Source organism: Haemaphysalis longicornis, unplaced genomic scaffold, assembly GCF_048455015.1.
Source record: "Haemaphysalis longicornis isolate Haplotype H1 unplaced genomic scaffold, Haemaphysalis longicornis Haplotype H1 scaffold_10, whole genome shotgun sequence".
In the NCBI taxonomy this organism is placed as follows: Eukaryota; Metazoa; Arthropoda; class Arachnida; order Ixodida; family Ixodidae; genus Haemaphysalis; species Haemaphysalis longicornis.
This window is the reverse complement of record NW_027526204.1, coordinates 118,686,693-118,699,481: the sequence shown is the minus strand read 5'-3', so window position 1 is coordinate 118,699,481 and position 12,789 is coordinate 118,686,693.

Sequence of the window (12,789 nt, the reverse complement as noted above, 5' to 3'; positions counted from 1 at the left end):
TTATGATATTGCGGCGAATTGAACTGGTTTTGCTCTTGGCGGGAGGCCAGATGGGGCTTTAGGACAGTAGTTTTTTGTGACCAACAAAAGCTGGTTTACATCGGAAGTTCGATTCATCTTTCGTGCTCTCTTTTTGACAAATCTGACTGGCTACCTCCTTAAAATTCGAGCGCTGTAGGCGGGCACTATATCTGTAAGGCGACACACCAGTGCGGCCTATAGGACGTCGACGCGTGATCTGCGCCCACCGCTCCTTAGCTTCACCTTCCACGCAACGCAGTGGTGGTTGCCTAACTTCTCGCTTCTAAACGCAAGTAATGGGAGAAACCAACAAAAAAAGCGATAGCAGCAACAGCTTCGGACATGATTTGGTTCCCGAATGCCTTTCGGCCGAGCCGCATATTTATCTGTGTTAGGGAAATCTCTGGGTACAGGAGCATTTCCGGGTGCACACTTCGGGAAAAGATTTCCGATACCGTATAAGCAGCTAGGAACGGTATAAAGAGCCCGCTTGTTGTGATTGCAATCAATGACTCCTCGAGGCGCGCAGCCTTCCCAAATGCACAGTGTGTGCTTTTGGGGATACATTTTTCCCCCTCCTTAGAATATATTTTTCTCGACGCTGCAATCTATATTTACTTTCCCACTTTCTGTCTCCCTCATCATTTTTTGCCTATTCTATTTTTGTCTACTCTTTATGCCAGCCTTCATTACCGGCTTCGATTTTTGTACTTAAGGAGCAGCGCTGCTCCCGCCATAGGTCAAGAAATACAATGTTTCAGTATGGAGCAAAATCTCGGAAACAAGAATTTCATTGCGCGGGTTTTAGAATTGTTTTTGTTCAAGTTTTTACAGTGAGCATTCATTAATAAGCACCACAACTATGGGAACAGAAGGAAAAGATTAACGTCCCTCTTTGGAACGCCCATGCGTAAGTTTATTGATTCGATAAAAAATATTTTGGAAAAACCCACTGCGGTGGCTCGGTGGCTAAGGCGTTGCACTGATGAGCACGAGGTCGCGGATTCGATGCCCGGCCGCGGCGGCCGCTCTTCTCATGAAGCCGAAAAGCAAAAACGCGCGTGTGTACGAGATTTCGGCGCACGTGAAAGATCCCCAGGTGGTCAAAATTAATCCGGAGCCCTCCACTACGGCGCGCCTCATCGCCTGAGTTGCGTCGTCACGTTGAACCCTACAATCAATCAAATATTTCGTAAATCACAAAACAGAATTTTCCTATAAAACGCAGTTTCTAATAGAGCTAACGCACAACATTAGGGGCATTCTGATTGTGATCGCCTTAGAAGTAAAAACAATACAGAAAATTCAGAATCAATTGGCTGGTGTTATAAAAAGTTCTCATCCTAGCTCTTAGTGGCTACCTGTTGTTACGGGTTTGGCTTCAACTGCTTCCTAATTACTACACGTACACGAGTTAACCAACGTAAACCTTGTACTTACCCATTCATAAACCTCTTTTCAACCGCATTCTTACAGACTATATTGGATATGCCGAGTTAACCAATAACGCTTGTACTCCAACAAAACATCATATTTTATTCGTATCATTGGCTTCTCCTGCACCTCCCGCCGATGTAAGGGATTACTTGAAGCTTCCGAACAGGATTTCTTCTCGCCTGAATATCTTATCATGCTCAACAGATGGAACGGGTGATCCCTTCAGAAACCTTTCAGTGTGTTATAGCGGGAGCTCAACTCAGATCTAATTCCGGAATGCAAGGCGCAGAATCCCATGTGGAACGCAGCCCAGTCAATAAGGCACGCTGCAAACGTCATCTTCAGATATTGTGCTACGTGTTCACAAGAAGCAAATAATTGGCGGTGTACAAAACATGACACAAACACACTTCCGCTGCTCCCAGGAATGTCCACGCCATGCTTCCATCTCGTGTCTTATGCCATTGAAGATTTACAGCAAATCTCAGAAATGCATCGCAGAAGCCCATGGGACACGTCACCCCAGGACTCATAGGCACGTGGGAATCGTTTCTCTGACTGAGTCTCCAAATTTTTATGTTTGCATCGCGCTTCTCTACGACGGTTCCTCAATAACGGCGATTTCTTACCTGGATGTTGACCACCACCGTATTCAGATTACGGGAGCGGAAATGGAGTAATGGGCAGCCTGCGATGCTTGCAGGCCAACTATCAAAATTAGGCTAAACCGAAGCAAAACCGAAGCAAAAGAGTGCACACAGTCAGCGAATCGAAAGCTTATGTTGGTGATCATGGGCGTTTGAGCGTCCGGCCTTGTCTAAATGACCAGTGGCTCCAAATATATTCCTTCGGTTGACGTTTTGGCGGGCTCAAAGCTGTTCACGACAACAAGGGTCTGGGTGCTGCACTTACTGTTCTACCGTTCGATAGCGGCTGTCGCTAGCAAGGCCAAACAGTTTAAGTAGGCCACCTTCTTCACAATTCATTCAGGAGCAAGATCTGCTTGGATTGATAGGAACGCATTGCGAGGGCAGACAGCGTGAAACTGAAATGAAGCCTCACGCTTCCCCTCACGGTGCAGCTACGTTTGCTCTCAGTAGACTCCAAGACGCATTTTAAAACTTGGTCTGGCACAGCACGGCCGATCACTTGGAAAAAATGCGCATTCGTTTTCGCTCTCTACTGCATTATTTACAATGCGCCCGCGTCGGCGAGTTATTTTCGAATGCCCTCGGGCTGTGCAAACAGCCTGTAGCGAGCGACTGTGGCAGCTGAAAACTTCAACTTTGTTTTCTTTGCATCGACGAGTGTTGCGGCCTATCTAGGAAGTCGGATAAGCGCAGGCCCCTGGGCTGTCTTGTTTTAAATGCAGGACGTGCTTCTTCAACTTAAATCACCATACGTTGGCGCGTAATATAGGTAGTGAACGCTCTTGAATGCATTCCATCAGCATTTTAGCATTTGAAAAAGAAGTTAGAGCATTGTAGGTGACTTTTAGTAAAACCTAAGTTTGTTTTCGTAAGTTGTCGGGGGCTTTAACTGTTATCTAAAAACATTTGGGCAGCTTCGCACGAGTGGCGCGAGTACTGCGCGAACAGCGAAACTGGCGGCCCCACCTCGCTTTTTCTTGGATCGGCTAACTTTATGTGCGGTTATGCTCGGTGACTCGTCCAAGTTTTCTGCGTGGTTATGCTCCAAACTCGGTAGTTTTCTGCGTCGTGTCGTCGTTTGGGCCCCGAGGAGCAAAGAGCGCTGAGTCATTAAAGCACAATATAGGCATGCCACCCGTTGTGCTGTGTGAGAGAGAGAGAGAGAGAGAGAGAGAGAACCACTTTATTTTACAACTGAGATGGGATTTAGGGGAGAGGGATGGCCGAAGCCCATACGGCTTTGGCGACCGCAAGGGCCCATGCGGTTAGAGTTTCCTAAACCGCCAGGTCTGAGCTCCCCAAGGCGTGTTCCCAGTGGTGGGGCATGGGGTAGCAACGGTGTCCCGACGGCTTCTCATTGTGCACTTCTAACATATCGAGAAGTCGCCCAGAGGAGGAGGAGAAACACTTTATTTGCAAACTTGGTCTAGGGGAGAGGGGGGCAACTACCGACTCCTCCGCAGGCACTATCCCCCACCGCACCCATCGTTAATCACGCTGCCGCCAACATGTGGCGCATCCTACAAACTCACTGGTTCCCCCACAGAACCACGCTCACACACACGCACCCACACAAGTTTCCAACACCACACTTTCCTCAATGCCACAAGCTCCAAGAGTAGCGGAGGGCGCAGCGGGACGATTGTTTGCTGAGAATTTTGAACTCGTTCGCGGGCCACCGTTTGGCTTGCGTGGTCTGTCGGGTGGGACGTTGATTATGAAGGTGATTAAAGTTTTCGTTTCGTAGCCTTTTGGCTTGTTTCATTTTGGCATTATTTCTTCTTTTCGCACCATTGGAACTGCACGACTTGTCGCAACCAGTGATAGAGCGAGCTACCTCGCGAGGCATTTCTGAAGCCGTGTTAGTACTAGTTGCTTCGCGCCTCCGAGAGGTAGCGACATGTGCCCCGCCCGAGCGCTGCGAGGAAAGGCTACCGTAAAGCTGCTGTGCCGGCTCGGCTGATGACGTCATGGCTTGGCGAGGATTTTCTGCGCACTTTCAACAGCCTAACCACCAGCCTAAATAGCATCGTTGTTAAAAAAATTCCGAGTATAGATTAGCACTTCTCATGGGTTCCGGCTGCGACGTCAACAAAACCAACAAAAATTCTCACATTTTCTCCGAGCGGAATCGGCCAGTATCAATGCCAGCTGCAGTCGGAGGGTCCGTGGCGCTACCACAACTTCCATCGGCCACGACGTCAACGTACTCACTCGAGCAATCAGTCTACGTAGCTCAACTATGAAATATTTATTACTTACTAACAACTCATAAGTGCTTCGGTGTCCTGGATATCTCCTTTTTCAAACTGTGGGCCCCTAACATTTGGAAAGACCTAGTTAGTTTGATGGATTACATTATTCCAGGCTATTATTGGCTGTGTGTTGTGTTTACTGTACTAAATGCGAAAGCCTTAATTTCCTCGTGAAAAAAAAAAAAAAAAACAGGCGTTGCTATTTTTCATTGTTTTTTCAACGACAGCAATCGCTGTCGTTAGACGGAGGTGTTTATGTTCTGTTTAGTTTTGACATTCATGCATTCCTCTCCAAATTCATACTCCTTCGACCATGCCGGAATGATGCAATTTAATAGACGTCGGCTTCATAACGCAAGGCAGCCAGATTCGGTTCCGACCACATGATGTTTTTTTAATTGCTCTTCACTTCACCCACGATCATTATCATCTACCGAGAAGGTTGGCTTGCCTGCAGTGCGTGATGGGTGAAGAACACAGGGCATTAGGGTATAGGGCACGAAACCAAGAAGGAAAGAGATGAATAAAAATTGGCCGTGTATCTGCTCCTTTCGTTGCAAATGACGTCAAAAGACGATAGTCTTTATCGGCTTTTGCGAAGTAAATGCCTCCCTTCGCTTTACCGCTCACCTCTCATGTTGTTCCTCCTGCGTCGCGCTCCTCCCAAGGTAAAGACGCCAAATGTTTGCTTAAATCATTTTAAATTTCCCGTGTTCCACTGCTCCAAACCGGGTGTCTCGATGCGAACGCTGCCGTACGGCGAAGACGCGCGTTAATCGAGGCACCCTACTTCAACGTTTATAGAACCGCGTTTCCCTACTCCACGTGCGTTGCAAGCAGAACGTGGAAACTATCTAGTGGAACCTTGCGTAACTGTTGCCGGTTGATTTCTTAAAATGGCGCCAGAAGCTATAGTGGCGCGGGCGACAGCAGGCGACGGCGGAGTGAATTCTTTTTCTGCAGTTGATGAAGTATTTAATTTCGCAAAAGTCAACAATGTTTGAATTTTTATAAAGGAACACTGAAAATATCACTTCTGTATTTATTTGTTGTCTCATATTTGCGTAATGTCTTGTTCTTCTTCAACAATGTGGACAAGTATGAACATTACACCGGACCAAGTCGGGTAGATTTAGCTGTGACTATATAAGACCATAGCGCAGGCATTGTTTTGCTTTGGCCGGATGGCTGAATCGAGTCACAGACAGACAGACGGACAGACAGACAGACATACAGACAGACCAAAATTTCTGGGTTTAAGTAGCCCAAGAAAGACTATCGTCTTTAAAAGTATGAGCGTAAGGTGTTGCCGCATTCAAGTCAGCCAAGAACCCAGGGAAGGTCCGAGAGGGAGTAAGCGAAGGAGGCGGAAGTTCACGCTGGAGAAGACGCTCCACGGCGGCACATCCAGGGTGTGCCTTCCGGACGGCCAGGTGTCCGGCGGCCGTCGTAAGGACTCCGACCGGGCACCTCGTTGCCACCAACGCTGGGCTGTGGCGGTATTTTCATCGCCACGGACCTCCATCATTTTCGTTGTCCTGCTCACCTTGTCCTGCCAGCGACCCTTCAACAACTGGCCTCATCAGTCCCGCTGCCGGTGAGACGCCTGTCCTACTAATCGCCTGAAGGCCTCCACGTCGTTTCCTCCGCCACAACCACCGGTAGCATGCCGTGTGAGACTTGCCCTATTTCTACTTCCTTTGGCACTAATTTTCCCATGTCATCTGACTTCATTTTGATACGTTCCACGACACAGCTTTTGTTTTCCCCATTCTTGTAAGTTTTACCGTCCCGTCCTTGCCTATCGTCCGGCATAAATGCAATCATCCTCACTTACACCAAAACCCGTGCTTTGATCTCTCATTCCTGCGTCTCTGCAACTAGACCTTGTGTCTTCCGAACCACAACAACATCACAGTAATCAATAGGAGGCCGAAAACTTCGCTTTAAAAACTCATTCGAGTTCATATGGGAATTGAAGCTGTGTTTACAGAGAAGGAGCCGAGTTTCTTACTACAGGGCTACCTACCCCCGTTGCAGCGGTGGACCAAGAGTAAGCGTAAGGCATGGTCGCTCACATCATGTCACGTGACATTCGGACGTAATGGATTGGTAATACACCGGGTGCAAGCCAACCTCGGAGAACTTTGGTAATGGGGAAGCGGGTGCAATGGAATATAATGGATATATAATGGACCTCAAGCCAAGGGCTTCCGTCTTGTAAATCGTGAGAAGACTTAAGTGTCCGGAGAAATTATACAATTTTCTTGCTTCGTATGACCATGTATTGCTGCCGTTTTTGCACAAAACTATTTGCATTTTGTGTACACAAGGCAGTCTCTCCATCTTGTGGATACATTTTTGTGTACAGCAGCGGCGAGGTTTTTCCTTCCACCAACTTTATTTCATCAACAAATTAGTCACCTATTTAGCTTCACCAAGGAGTAGACTGATGTGATATAATTTACCTAAAAAATTTATTTTGCGCGATTATAAACATCGACGGCCTCAATTTCAGTGGATTTTTTTAGTATTATACACATTAATGAAATGCAGATTTGTATGCTGGGTATCAGAAGAAATGTGAATCGGTTGGTTTCTGTACAGAAGGTTTAAATATAGTCTTGTTTAGAAAAAAGCCATTGCTGTTCTCTTTTTCCTTATGAAGGTGCAACAAGTTACGCCTACACAAAGGACGAAAGCACTGAAAGGACGGCCATTAAAGGAGCTCTGCATGGGAATAACACGAAGATTGCGGTTACGGCATTTGGTTTTTGGCGCGGCTGCACGACCTTGGCTCAATAGATGGTTCTTACAAGAAGAGATGGCGTTCTTTCATCTGCAATCAGTGCAAGAAAACGTATTAAGGGATTCGCAAGCCAACATTTGTGCGCTTGTACCCCTCTATTTCTTGGCTTCATAACTTTTCCCCTTCTTGTAACTCTGTAGTCGTAAGCGAGAAGTAGCAACTACGGTGCTATGCAGGTAAAGCGCTGGTCGTTTTGGTGGAAGTTTTAGTCGCCAACATTAGAGGGCGCAGGGGTTGACGAGAGCACGCAGCTTCGCCTATTCGCTTGGTTGTCTGCTGGAAGCTACCATACATCAGAATGATTTTCATCGCAAGCACGTTTTAGCAATTTCCATTTCTCAAACGTTGTTTTTTCTAAGCGGTAGTGCTTGAATCGAAGCTTTGAGCACTAGTAGTAGACTTACAATAAGTGGACCCCATTAAGCTCGATATTTGCTTAATTTGTACGAACTTATAGCGACCGGCAAGCGCTCGTGCGTAGCTACTGACGCAAAACCCGTTACATCGAACGTGGAATTCACGGCGAGTCGGTGAACTGAAACCTCAACCAAAGTTTCAAGGTCGTTAGATCTCGAGCGTAGCGCGCACACCCTCATAAAGAGCCGTTACCTTGAAGACCCTATTCAGCGCTGATTGATATCCTATTTACGGACAGGCCTTCCGCAGGCTGCTTTTTGTTAATTGTACGTTGATGCACTTTTCAACATATCGGCACTGTTCGTGGCATGATGCCTCACGTTTCAGGACTAATACTATGTTTCAAAGAACACAGCGTATACCGCTTGCTGCAATAAAATGGATGCGAATTCCTTCACGTTGCTGTGATTTGTACAATCTGTCGTTCCGGATAATTTTGCAATCATTTTCCGTCCCCTAACAGGAATAGGCGGTTGACGGTTGCACACATGCCATCCTTAGAGTGAGCTCGTAAACAGCGCCGAGCATCGGCATTCAAATTGCCAATTTCTTTTGGCTGTTGAAGAAGCACTTGAAACGTTGATAGTTTGGTATCTTTTTAAAGTGAGCTTAAGTTCTTTCTTGTTGTAGGTCTTTTCACACTCAATAAATAATATATATGATTCCATGATTTTGCGAATTTGCATCTGTCCATTCCATAGCCGGTTGCTGTATATGTTTTAGAAGTGCTTGCTTTAACGTTTTATGGCGAAAGCATTAGGTACCTCTCCTTTAGGTAGAGTTGAGAGGCACAGAAAAGCGTACAAAAAGGCATTGTGAGCTACAAAAAATAGTAGGGAAACCGCAGTTCCTGTTCAGAAATAGAAAAAAGCAGTACCGGGGGAGGGTTCTGATAGGGGGCGAAAGAGCGTGCAACGTTGTGGACGGGCCTTGTATACGCTGCAGCATGGGCTCAGAGCCTCGTTCTACATCGCTATTGGCGATGACGCAGCAGGCCCTAGTCGTGCGCGGGTAAGGGCGAGGAAGTGCGTCTTGGCGGAAGAGGCCAGAGCAGTTTGAAATGCCACTCGCCGTGACCACAGCAGAAAGAAAGCGGATATCGACGAAGCCGCAGAGCTGGCCCCACGAGAGAACTTTGAACGTTCTGCAGAAGGCTCAACGGCAGAACAGAACGATGTCCAACTAGTCTTTCGCATTCATATCAACGCATAAATGTGGGCTAGTTGGTTCGACCTGCGAAACATGGTTAAGTATCGCGATAAAGACGGGACAATAAGTAGAGACCATAAAGGAGTAGCGCTAGACAACCACTGAAATTTTTACTACACCGCAGGAAGATGAACAGGAATGGCGCATGCCTCAACATGGCCAAAGCACCAAGAAAAAATCACGACAAACTGAAGTGGTGCATTTTGTTACGCACGTGACAAGTTCGCACTCTGATAATCTGTTTGTTCTTTTTGAGAAACCTATAGATGTCGAGGGTGCACAGTTATCAGCAGCTTTCATGATGCACCACGTTTCAAACAATTCACCGCTGGCTTGGCCCTTGAAACTGCGCAATATCAGTGTCTTTTTAAAGAGTGGAACACAGTGTGGAACGCACAGGCAGCGGCGGCAATGTTCAGCTAAATGGCCTTCCGCAGCTAGCGCTTGGGCAGCTGTATGGTGCTCTCGGGGCCTGTCAATAATGCACCTACCACCCTGCCCTATATAGTATCTTCCACAAGATAGAGGCACTTTGTATACAACACCTTGTTTGCACCCAACAAACAGCGTGGCATGCCCCTTAGCACAGCGGTTGCCATTTTCTTGCCGTTCACAGCAGGGCACATTCGTGCTAGTTTTTCAGGGGCGGAGAACACAACGTTGGCACCAAATTTCCCCACCACCTTTTTAAGGCGGTGGGAGAAATAGTGCACTTAAGGGGCGACCACAGGCCTCCTCTTTTGGCGAGTTTTGCCTCGCCCTTGACGTCGTGCCCCGGACATAACGTCACGCAAAAGGCTTTCCACCACTCAGGTCAGGGGTAACATAACCCCATGAAGTAAAAATATAGCGACTATATTGCCGCGAACCATACATTGGGTTTGTTTATTTGTGTTTTGCTTTTAACGCCCGGCTGCGCCGGTCTGTGTTATCTCTGCGCCAAGGGAAGCGCGTGTTCCATTCTTTCTTTCTGTGCCGCATGTGTTATCTGTTCTGATAGGGAGAGCATTCCGATCTAACGTGAACATCCCGGAAACTTCGGGAGGTAAAGTTGCACAACGGCGGAAAAATGAAAACCCTCCAACGACGCAGCGACTCGCTGAAGACCATCATTCACGACATGCCCTCATCCCGACGACCCGACCTAGCCCTAACGAGACTCCTGAACACGACGACAGCTACACGGCGCGACGCGTACCCGACCTGACCAAGACGTCCGTTGAGAAGACGACGACAACGACGATGCACACTGCCCGACCGTCAACACGTACAAGCAGAGATACGACGCCCCGACGAACCCGGAACTCGAGGAAGACTGCATCTGACGTCAAGGTGTCCATCGACGGCTTTGACGTAGTCGCCTTCGTAGACACGGGAGCTGACTATTCGGTAATGAGCGGACCATTTGCGTCTAAACTGAAGAAAGTTATGACCAGATGGGACGGTCCGCACATACGCACAGCAGGAGGCCACCTCGTGACGCCAAGTGGAACGTGCACATCGCGCGTCACCATAGACGGCACAACGTACCCTGCGGCGTTCGTCATTCTGCCTAACTGCTCCCGCGACGTAATTCTTTGAATGGACTTTTTGATGGACAACGGTGCAATAATCGATCTGCAGACCAAGTCAATAACTTTTTCCCCCAATCACTCCATGACGCCGGAACCGAACGCCGAACGACGGGCTGCTGTAAGGATTGCCGATGATCATGTCACCCTGCCACCCCGCGCAAGCTTGATGGTCGCAGTCTACTGTGAAGATGCTGCTCCTGACGTCGACGCTATCGTAGACACTGATCAAAGGGTGCTTCTCGACCGTGGTGTGTCGGTCGCAAGAGGCATTGCGCGCTTCAAGGAACACCAATCCCACATTCTGGTTACTAATTTCACCGAGGAGTACCAGCATTTAAACAAGGGCGCGGCAATTGCATTCCTCGAAGAAGCGCAAGAAGCAAGTGACGTGATCGCGGTCGCCGACTTTGAACGCACACCCGTAGAAACCTCCAAGCTCCCGTAGCCCTTCGACGTGAATCCGGCGCTACCGCAAGAACAACGGAACAAATTATTGGCTTTGCTGCGTCGCTATAGCGAACGTTTTTCGTCGAGCGCAAAACTACGTCAGACCCCTCTAGCGAAGCACCGAATAATAACCGAAGATGGAGCCCGACCTACCCGACAGTCACCGTACCGCGTCTCTTCACACGAACGGGAAGCCATCCGGACTCAAGTCGACGACATGCTCAGCGACGACATTATACAGCCATCGAAAAGCCCCTGGGCTGCGCCCGTGGTACTCGTAAAGAAAAAAGACGGCACATTAAGGTTTTATGTTGACTACCGGTGACTGAACAAAATCACGAAAAAGGACGTGTATCCCCTCCCCCGAATCGACGACGCCCTCGACCACCTGTGCCACGCGAAGTACTTCTCATCGATGGACCTGAAGACCGGCTACTGGCAAATTGAAGTGGACGAGAGAGACCGAGAGAAGACTGCATTTATAACCCCAGACGGTTTATACGAGTTCAAGGTGATGCCGTTTGGGCTGTGCACAGCACCAGCGACGTTTCAGAGAGTCATGGACACTGTGCTAGCTGGCCTTAAGTGGCACACCTGCCTCGTATACCTCGACGACGTAGTGGTATTCGCCCGGACTTTCGACGAACACCTTGCAAGGTTGGAGTCTGTACTCGAGGCCATTCGTACGTCGGGGTTGACGCTGAAGTATGAAAAGTGCCGTTTCGCATACGGGGAACTCAAGTTCTTGGGCCACGTCGTCAACGTCGCGGGAGTCCTACCTGACCCGGCAAAAACTTCAGCCATTGCGAACTTCCCAAGGCCGAGAGACAAGAAGGGCGTGCGAAGATTTCTCGGGCTGTGCGCATACTACCGGCGCTTCGTCGCAAACTTAGCACGCATTGCAGAGCCACTCACGCGCTTGACGAAAGATAGCACCCCTTTCAGCTGGGAAAACGACCAAGAAAAAGCATTCTGCGAGCTGCAAAAACGCCTGCAAAGCCCGCCCGTGCTCGCTCATTTCGACGAAAATGCCGAAACGGAAATGCACACGGACGCCAGTGATATAGGCTTGGGTGCCGTCCTTGTCCAAAAGCAAAGCGGCTGCGAAAGGGTAATCGCCTATGCCAGCCATGGTCTGTCGATGGAGGAGAAAAACTATTCTGCCTCTGAGAAAGAGTGCCTGGCTATTATATGGGCGATTTCAAAATTTCGCCCATACGTGTATGGAAGGCCATTCAAGGTTGTAACAGACCACCATGCGCTGTGTTGGCTCGCCAATTTGAAGGACCCCTCCGGCCGTCTTGGGCGGTGGAGCTTGCGCCTGCAGGAGTTCGACGTTACAGCCGTTTATAAATCCGGCAGGAAACACTCCGACGCCGACTGCCTGTCCCGCGCCCCCGTCGACCCACCACCACAAGACGCTGATGAAGACAGCGCGTTCTTCGGGATCGTGACGGAGAGCGACCTAGCCGCCCAGCAGCGTGCCGACCCCGACTTACGCGTCATAATCGAGTACCTCGAGGGATGCAACGTTGCCGTTCCTAGGACCTTCAAACGCAGCTTACCAGCATTCAGCCTCAGAAACTCCGTCCTCGTGAAGAAGAATTTCAGCCCCGGAACAAGAGCGAATTACCTTCTCGTCATCCCCGCGGACCTTCGTGACAAAATTTTGGAAGCGTGCCACGACGACCCGTCTTCTGGACATCTTGGCACAGCCCGCACTATTGGAAAAATCAAGGCGAGGTACTACTGGCCCGGCCTTACCTCTGACGTCACCCACTACGTCCGGAGCTGCCGTGACTGCCAGCGACGAAACACGCCGCCGACAAGACCCGCCGGACTTCTGCAACCGATCGCCGTCCCTTCGAGACCATTTCAACAGATTGGAATGGACCTTTTAGGCCCGTTCCCTACGTCACGATCACAGAACAAGTGGATTGTCGTAGCGACAGACTACATGACGCGCTACG